Below are 9,677 nucleotides of genomic sequence, written 5' to 3'. Positions count from 1 at the left end.
AAATTGAGTTAAAGTGAGAAGATGGAGTAGCATATATTATGCTTTAAATGAAGTCTAGGAAGTAGGAATAGAAATCATAACTACAGAGAAAGCACTATAAATAAACATGACTAAAAGAGAAAAACTAGGAAGTTACAATATGTTTAAAGGCAACATAGACAATGAGATAATAGCAATACTCAATATGTGTATACTGAATGGCATAGCATTTAAAGGAAATAATTGAAAGGAAAAGTTATTGAAATTATGGCAGAAACAGAAACAATGCTTTGTTTTGGTTTTTTGTCTTGTATCTTTGCTAGTGGCGCCATGGGTCACCAGCAGCTCTACTGGAGCCACCCTTGAAAATTTGGCCAGGGGTCTCGGTCATGATGCATCTGTTCGAACCGGCATGGCCTGATCCACAAGTATGGTCTGAACATGTGCCGCCAGTGCTTCTGGCAGTATGCCAAGAACATTGGCTTCATCAAGTTGGACTAAGTTATATTTATGGATCTCGCATCAGTGATTATACTGACTATCAGTGACTACCATTTTACTGGACCCTGGACAACCTAAAGATCACTCCTGTTGTACATTCTATGCCAATTTGCATATATAATTAAAGGTCATCTTCAGAAAAAAAAAAAGAAATAGAAATAATGCCATGGTATTTGGGGAACTTAATGGTGCTTTGTTAGGCCAAAATTAAGGAATGAATGAATGATTGAAATAAAAATTATCAATATCCTACTATGTGTCGAGCATCAGAGATATAAATACAATAATAGTCTTTACCCTCAAAGAACATCAATCTAATGAAGACTGGGTAAATACATAAAGAGGAAAGATGGTCAGGGAGAGGTATTTTGATTTGGAAAGTCGTAGGGTTGGTTAGTAGACCAATAAGGGAGTAATTTGACATACCCTTTCTAGGAACAATGACAGAGTTGATTTGATTATGGACTCAGAACTTGAAAGAGTGTGCTAGGGTGGAGAGTACCATGCAGTGACAAGACTGCTATGGAGAAAATGACTGGAGAAGACAGTAAAGAATGGCTAGTGCCAGTCCTAAATGTATGGAGTGATTAAAGCAACCTCCAATTAAGACAGAAGCAGGTGAGTGGGTTGTGTCATCTGGGACACGGTTTCAGGTCTGGGCAATAAGAACTACAGGTAGGATATCTAGGAAATGAAGTAAAGTATGGCTGAAAGAATTAGTCATACCTTACCTGGAGAGAGATAACTTAAGGTTGGAGTTATAACTACATAAAAGCTTTTTGTTTTGTTTTGTTTTAATATATTACACGGAGGAGGAATTAGGCTTATTCCACTTAGTCCAAGAACATAGAACCAGGAGCAATAGATGGAAGTTACAAAGAAACAAAGTCAGGCTTTATACAAGTATACTATATTCTCCCAAATTGAACATTAGGTTCCCAGAGAAGATAATACTACACCTCCTCTTGTGGCACTAGGAATAACCCTGAAAGGTTGTGGATATTTTTTGTTCACTTACCAGGACCATTCAAGGTGTTCCCCAATTTCAATTAACCAATTGATATCAATTAGCTTTTATAAGAATATACTACCAAGAAGGTTTAACAAGAGCCGTACCAAAATGAAATGAATGACTTGTAGAGGAATGGATTCCCCATTATGAAGGTCTTCAAACAGAGGCTTGGTCAGTACTTGTTCACATTTACTTGCAGTAAAGAGGATACTTTTTCCAGGTATGGTATAGGTTGGAGTTGAGTTGAGATTCATGTCTTTTCTGAAGTCTATAGACCATGCCTGCACACCCTGTGGCCCAAAGGCCACTAACACCCTGCAGGCACGACAAAGGATTGTGGGCAGCCCACAAAAAAATATAGAGGATGTTTTCTTCTACATTTTTTCACGAGTCTCCTGAAATCCTTTGGTGGACTATAGGTTGTGCAGGCCTGCTATAGACTATGGTTGACATCCCAATGTCCTCTGCAACTCTAAGATTTATGTTTATATGAAGAAGATTTGTATCAGTCAACCAACTAGCATTTATTAAATACCTACTGTGTGCTGGGTACAGCGCTAAGCACTGCAGATACAATGAGAGGCAAAAGTCAAAAATAACAGCTCAAGGAGCTGTGAGAAAACAATATTGGTTCTGGGTTTTTTTTTTTTTTTTGGTATTTTTTTCCACCATCTCTGAAATGCTTTGGTATTTCTTCAGTGTTTCATATCTTGGCAAAGTTGGCATGATAACTCGTGCAACAATATTTTACCTTTGAGCATCTAGACATTATGGAGTATCTTCGAAGCAACCACATCACATCCATGTGCTTTATTTATCACCATGACTATAGTGTGTATTTCAACAAGTGATAGGAGCCTATCTATATTGCCATCTCTTGCCTATTTCTCTAGGCTATAAGCCACAGCTGTAATAGGGAGCAGTGCATTAATTAAATCACTAGAGTGTCACTTCTATCTCTGAAAAGGACTCTTGACATTGGATATACTGGCAGAATGGCAAATTGCATTAGATCTTAAACAAGAGGCACTTTGGGTCTTTTCATTGGCAAGTTTATTTCACTTTATTCTATTATTTCCACTGTCAGAGAGTAAGAGTCATCTGGGATTTTCATTTAGCCAATCCACAGATCTCCTCTATTGATAGATAAAATTAATTCAAGTACTTTCCTGATCTCTAAGAACTAAAGGAGTGAGAACTGAGACATGGATAATTTTTAGGGTACTCTGACACTAGGAGGGACAGTCAGTCTAACTTTATCCAATACTGGCACTATCACTAGGAGCTTAAGGAAGGAAATGCAGGTCTGTGAAGCTTATAACCAACATGGAATTTCAGAATCAGTTTTAAGCATATTAATATAATAATTAAAGACCACAGTTGGAGTTTAATTAGATTTATGAGACAGGCAAAAAAAAAATCTCTACAGTCCCAAATGATATTTTAGGTTATCTCATAAGGATATACAAGTAAACGGGAAGTAAAGATTTTGTTGCTGTCATTCAGACCTCTGATTTTATTGGTGAAGATACTGTAGAAATTTCTTTTGTGGATATATATATATATATATATATATATATGTATATCAAACAGAGGTTATGGTAACTTGTTCTTGGTTATGTAACACATATGAGTTTCAGACAGTACTTAAAGCTAGTTCTTTTTAACTATCCATCATTCACACTACTTTTCACCTTTGTCATTATCTATATTTAAAATGAACATGTTTTGAGCTATAACTAGGATGGAGTAGATGATGTATTATGCCAGAGTATTGATATGGGGTTGCATTTTTCCCTCACAAGGCAAATGCCATCCTTGTGTCTATTGCTAGGTCACAGTACAGCCCCAAGGCTACTACCCTCAGAATCTAATTACCAAGATGTCCCTCTCCTAGGTCAGCCTCTTCCCACCAAACCTATGGCAGGGCATAAGCTGAACTATCTAGGGGCCAGGCTGCCTTGTATACTGGTACAACCACAACTGTTAGAATGTCCTCTGTGGCACCATAGCCCATCAAATGAATTTACTTCAAGCACGAGAATTCCTGCTTTTACCTCTGAATGTATTGCTCATGTAGGCCCTATGGCTGCAACTAGTAAGCTCACTCCAAAGGCTTCACTTTTATAGTCATCACCTGACATTAAAGACAATTACATGAAATCCATTCTTCTACAATCTAAAAAGAATAAAATAAAATAAAATAAAATAAGAGCTGACTCTATTTATTTTCAGGAGAAAAGAATAAGAACAAAGAAAGAAAGCATACCCAGCAAATCATTAGGGAACATTGAAAGAGAAACTGTCCTATTTTTTTTCTAGTTCAATTTACTTGTTTATCCTTTCTTTTTACCAACCAGTCTAGTAGAAAATATTTTGGCATGCCTGCAATTGGCAGCCAGCCACAAAGTGAATGGATCTGAATGTACATGTACAGATGTACATGCTTTTTAAAAAAAAAAATAACCTCTCCTTTTGCTTGCCTATGCAGATCTACACACACATTTATTTCTGTGTGCACATGAAAGGAAAGAAAAGGAGAAGGGAAGGAGAATTGTTTGGCCTTTTACAACTACTATGTTTCTATTCCTTCTTCCTTTTTTTCCCTCTTCCTATTGCTATGCTCTACATTTTTTTTCCTTTTCAGGATGAGGCAAGATCATATTATATCATATTATAGGCCTATCCTACAAAGCAGCCCTTTCTGAGGAAAACTTTTCAGCAGCCACAGCAGCACATATTAATATTTCTTTACCTCTCAACAACTCTCTTTTTCTCCCATTCTCTCCCATTCATTCTGTATGAACAGTGGGTTATGAATGTTCCTTCTTTCCTCCAGGTGTCTATTTTGCCATTTGAATTAGAAAATATGCTAGGTTTTTAATGCTAATATCTCCAGTGAATCAAGGGGGAGAGGAAGGGAAGAATACAAGGAGAACATACTTTGCTCTGAACAGCCAATATGTTGTAAAAAGCCCTTCTAATTCTAGGTCAGCAGTGAGGAAAAGAGAGCCTCCTTTCTTTCTAAAGAATTCTCATCTCTTGCCTAATTAGCAATGCCTCTGAGTTTAGAAACCCATATGTGTCTGAAGAAATGAAAATCATTAAAACTAACTACTATAACCAAGAAGGGCTACAAAATCTTCTCTAAGGATATTTAAGCCTGGGCCAGATAGGCAGTAATCTTTCAGGAATAAGACAGGTTTAGTGTTATCAAGCAGCAGGGGGGTGGATTATGACCTCTTGGGGTCCTTTCTGCCTCTATGATTCAGAATTTGTGTCTCATTTCTCATATTCTACATGCTATTAGATTCTTCATGATGTACTGAACAGAAGAGGAAGTCATTTGTATGGGTTTTTTTTTTGTTTGCTATTAATCAATCCATTAACATTTATTAAGCACCTACTTACTCTGTACCAGTCTGCGGATACAAAAAAGAGGCAAAAGACAGTTGGTCCCTGCCCTCAAGGAACTTACAATGAAATGGGAGAGACAAAAAACAAATACGTACAATGCAAGCTATATGCAAGATAAATAGGGAATAATTAACAGAGGGAAGGAAGGCATTAAAAATAAGAGGGCTCAGGGAAGTTTTTCAGTTGTGTCCCCATTTGGGGTTTTCTTCGCCAAGATACTGGATTGGCTCACCATTTCCTTCTCCAGCTCATGTTACAGATGAAGAACAAAGGCAAATAGGATTAAGTGACTTCCTCATAGCCACACAGCTAGTGTCTATGTCTGAAGCCAGATTTGAACTCTCAAAGATGAGTCTTTCTCTGGGCCCAGCACTCTACCCACTGTGCCACCAATTGAAAATCAGTATCAAGTGAACTTTTGCTATGGGAGCTTTCTGTCTACCCTCAGCTCGTCTTAGGACACTTAAGTTTCGGTTTGACTGGTGTACCTCCCCAAACTCCCCATCCGTTCACAGAATAGGTTCTTCCAGGTTCACCTCTAGGCCAAGTGCCTGGTGCCAGAGTGAAAGTACCCTTCCCCCTCCCTCACCAAGCACATTGGAAAGTAAAAGATGGGATTTATGGTGGAGTTAAAGGAAGGAAGGAAAGAAAGGAAGGAAGGAAGGAAGGAAGGAAAGAAGGAAGGAAGGAAGGAAGGAAGGAAGGAAGGAAGGAAGGAAGGAAAGAAGGAAGGAAGGAAGGAAGGAAGGAATGAAGGAAGGAAAGAAGGAAGGAAGGAAGGAAAAGAAAAAGAATGAGAAGTGGAAGGGAAAGAGGAAGGGGGAAAGGAGGAAGGGAAGGAGGAAGACCATTGTCTTTAATCTAATTAGTTTCCTTTAAAATTATATGTACTTTACTTCCTGCTGTTGAAAACATTATCCTGAGAAAGGGCTTCACCAAATTGTCAAAGGAGTAAATGACACAAAAGAATGCTAGAAGCCCCTGCTTTAGAGCTTGAGACCATCCAGTCCAAAATCATCACTAGGATTTTACTTTGTTGATTATGGAAACACAAAGTGGAATAAATGGTGCAGAGCGTGCAATCAAATAAACTTTTAAGGTGGTTGAGACAGTACTGGATATTGATTAAGCAGCTAGGAGGGAACCATGTTAAATTCTGTTTTTTTTTGCTAGCAAAGGAAGGCAAATTCTACCATTGTCCTTTAAGTTTAGCACAATAGGACAAGGGCTTGCCCTGGTTATAGCTCCAAAGTGACCCTGCTCACTTTTTTGACAGGTGTGAAAGCTAAGGTCTGGAAGACTTATGTGGCTTGGTGTGCCGGTCGGGCCGAGCACTCTCCTTCTAACAGGAGCAGGCTGCCAGGGTCATACTCACCAGTCCACGGAGCCCACCCGGATAAACACAGAGACGAGCCGATCAGGAGGTGCAAGCACTCAAACTTTATTCAGAGACCATCACAGCAAGGCCAAGCAGGAAAGCAGGAGCAGGAGCAAGAGAGCGAGCTTCGATCCCTACCGCCCCTTATATACCTTCCTAGCCCCTCCTCCTCAGCCCGCCTGCTAGTGATTGGTTGTAGGATCAGATACTGGAAGGGGATGTCTGGAGTTAGCACTGCACCAAGGGAGAGGACGTGACAAAGGAAGCTAGGCCCAGATACCAGAAGGAGACATCTGGGGTTAGCGCTGCACCTAGGGAGAGGACTAGACAAAGGGAGTTCGTTCTCTGCCGTCCCACTCCGACGTGGCACAGCCCCCTGCCTCAGGAGCACATGCTCCAGCTACTTCCCTGTATCCTGTTCCTACCCCAGTTCACCACAACTCCACATGGCACAGCCCCCTGCCTCGGGAGCGTAAGCTCCAGTTACTTCCTAATATCTTGTCCCTGCCCCATCTTGCCACAACTCCCACATGGCATGTAGCCAACATCAGACAATCCCTCACAGCTTGGCATGTTCACATAGCCAGTTAATCAAGGTCAAGTCACCTGAAACCTCAGGTCACAGTCAAGTCTCCCGGGCAACAGACCTACCCTCCCTGGGCCTTAGTTTCCCCATCTGTGAAATGAAGGGATTGGACTAAATGACCACTGGGGTCCCTCTTAGTTTAAGATCTATGATTTTCTGATTTTGTTCTATGTCTCATAGTTTTTTGTTTTTTTGTTTTTTTTTCTAATACAACTCTGGACCTTACCTCAAGCCAAGTGGAAAGCATTATTTTCTGAGGGCATTAGTCTGACAATCCTACTGCAATTTAGTAATTGCATGATGATTATGATCCTTATGGTTTAGACAGAGAAACCTCAACTTCAAAAGGGTTAAGCCTGACCCTGAGTAAAGCAGTGAAGAAAAAATTTAGTCAAACATTGAAATCAGTCCTTTTATTTCAATGTTATTTTTACCTACACATACAAATGAGTAAAGTTAAGGAGAAATTTTGAAAAAATTTACTTTTTAGTGCAAATTGAGAGAAATGATTATTAATAAGTAATGATTTGGGGAAATCCAGAGTCCTTCCCTTTTTTTAAAGTCCTAATTTTAAAAGTTCAGTCTCTGAAGGTTGAGCTAACCTTCTCCCTCTATCTAGACCCGTAGGAAGAGCAGCCATTGTGTTCTGTTCAGGCTTGGGTGGGGCATAAATTCTTTTAATACATTGCCCAAGGCTGGGGGTGGTTGTAAGTGAGGAACTTAGAAGTGGATGACATAAAATTCAGGTCCAGCCCCTCATTGTAATATTCATTCTGTCATTGATTGTTAACTAATCAGAATCAATTGCCATCCTTTTGACCCCTCCTCTTCCAAAAGAACAAATAAGCCTGAGCCCATAGCCATGATTGTCTTTGGTCTAAGAGAGAGAAGGGCAAATGTCCATCCTTTTATTAAAATGCTGGCATTATCAATAAAATGATTAAGTTATCCAGAAATTATGCCTCTCAAACTTTTTTAAATGCCAAAAAATCCAAGGAAATAAGTGGTTGCTAAGCAGTGATTCACCCATTATAGCTAACTGGGGAATTGATTCAATCAACAAACATTGTCCCAGTAGTTTATAAGAAGTGCCTTGTAGGAAAAGCCTTGAGGGTAGACCATGCAGCTTTTCTGTAGGTTTTGGTTTCTGTCAGGGAAGTACAGTAAAAATGTTGAATAAAAGCTGAATAAATGGAATGTACTGCTTTGTAAAATTTTCGTAGAGAACAGAATATGTAGAACACAAACTTTGAGATGGAAGTGGTTCAGTTCAGGCTAAAGAAAACTGGGTTTGAATCCCGGCTCAGTCATATATAACTTCCACGATCTCCAATAAGTCATTTAAGTTCTTCGGACTACAGTTTTTTGTTTTTTTTTTGGTTTTTGTTTTTTTGTTTTTGTTTTTGTTTTTTTATTTTTGTTTTGTTTCGCTTTTTTACCAGTAAAATGAAGGATGAGAGGGTAAGGCTAGATTCTATCTCATAACATTTTCCGCTCTAGATCTTACTTTTTTTTAAAATTAATTTTATTCACTTCATTAAATGTTTCCCAATTACATGTACATTTTTAACAATTTTTTTTTAATTTTGAGTTCCAAATTTTCACCTTCCTTCTCATCCCTTCCCACTCCTTATAAAGGCAAACAAACTAATTAAAATGATAAAAAATAAAGTCAAAAAGTATGCCTCAATCAACATTCAGAGTTCATCAGTTCTCTGGAGTTGGATAGCATTTTTCATCATGGGGCTTTCAGAATTGTCTTGGATCATTGTCTTTGGATCAGAGTAGCTAAATCTTTCACAGTTTATCATCTTTACAATATTGCTGCTACTGTATGCAATGTTTTTCTGGTTCTGCTCACCTCACTTTGCATTAGTTCATATAAGTCTTCCCAGGTTTTTCTGAAATCATCCTGCTCATCATTTTTATAACAATAGTATTCCATCATAATCATATGCCACAACTTGTTCAGTCAACCCCCAACTGATGGGCATCCCTTCAATTTCCAGTTCTTTGCCACCACAAAAAGAATTGCTATAAATATTTCTGTACAAAGAGGTACTTTTCCCTTTTCTTTAATTACTTTAAGATACAGATGAGTTGTGGTATTGCTGGGTCAAAGAGTTTGCAAAGGTTGATAGATAGCCCTCACTCTCCAGAATGGTTGGACTAGTTCATAACTCCATCAACAGTGAACTTGTGTCCCATTTTTTCTATATCCCCTCAAACGTTTGTCATTTTCCTTCCGCCTCATGTTTGCCAACCTGATAGGGATGAGGTGGTATCTGAGAGATTTTTTATTTAGCATTTCTCTAATCAGTTGTGATTTGGAACATTTTTTTTAATGGGACTATTGGTAGTTTTGATTTCTTCTCAAAACTGCCTGTTCATATCCTTTGACTATTTATCAACTGTGGAATTGACCTTTTTTTCTTTAATATAAATTTGGCTTAATTCCCTATGTATTTGAGAAATGAGACATTTATAAGAGAAACTTGCTGTTTCTAAAAAAAAATGCTGTTATAAAAAAAAATGTTTTTTTTTCCCAGTTCCCTTTTTTTCCTTCTAATTTTGGCTGTATTAGTTTTGTTTGGACAAAAGCTTTTAAATTTTATGTAATCAAAATTATCTGTTTTATCTCCCATAATCTTCTTTATCTCTTATTTGGTCCTAAATGTGTGCCTTAGCCGTAGATCTGACAGGTACATTTTTCCATGCTACTCTAATTTACTCATGATATCACCCTTTATATCTAAATTCTTTCTTTCTTTCTTTCTTTCTTTCTTTCTTTCTTTCTTTCTTTC

At 38.3% G+C, this 9,677-nt stretch overlaps 1 pseudogene; it reads left to right on the top strand.

Annotated features, from left to right (window-relative positions):
• Positions 1–299: 299 nt before the first annotated feature.
• LOC114023416 lies at positions 300–553 on the top strand (annotated as a pseudogene).
• Positions 554–9,677: the final 9,124 nt, after the last annotated feature.

The sequence above is a fragment of the Vombatus ursinus genome, unplaced genomic scaffold (genome assembly GCF_900497805.2).
Source record: "Vombatus ursinus unplaced genomic scaffold, bare-nosed wombat genome assembly UNPS02014818.1, whole genome shotgun sequence".
NCBI lineage: Eukaryota > Metazoa > Chordata > Mammalia > Diprotodontia > Vombatidae > Vombatus > Vombatus ursinus.
The sequence above is the reverse complement of the archived record's forward strand: the minus strand, read 5'-3'. Positions and strand labels throughout refer to the sequence as shown.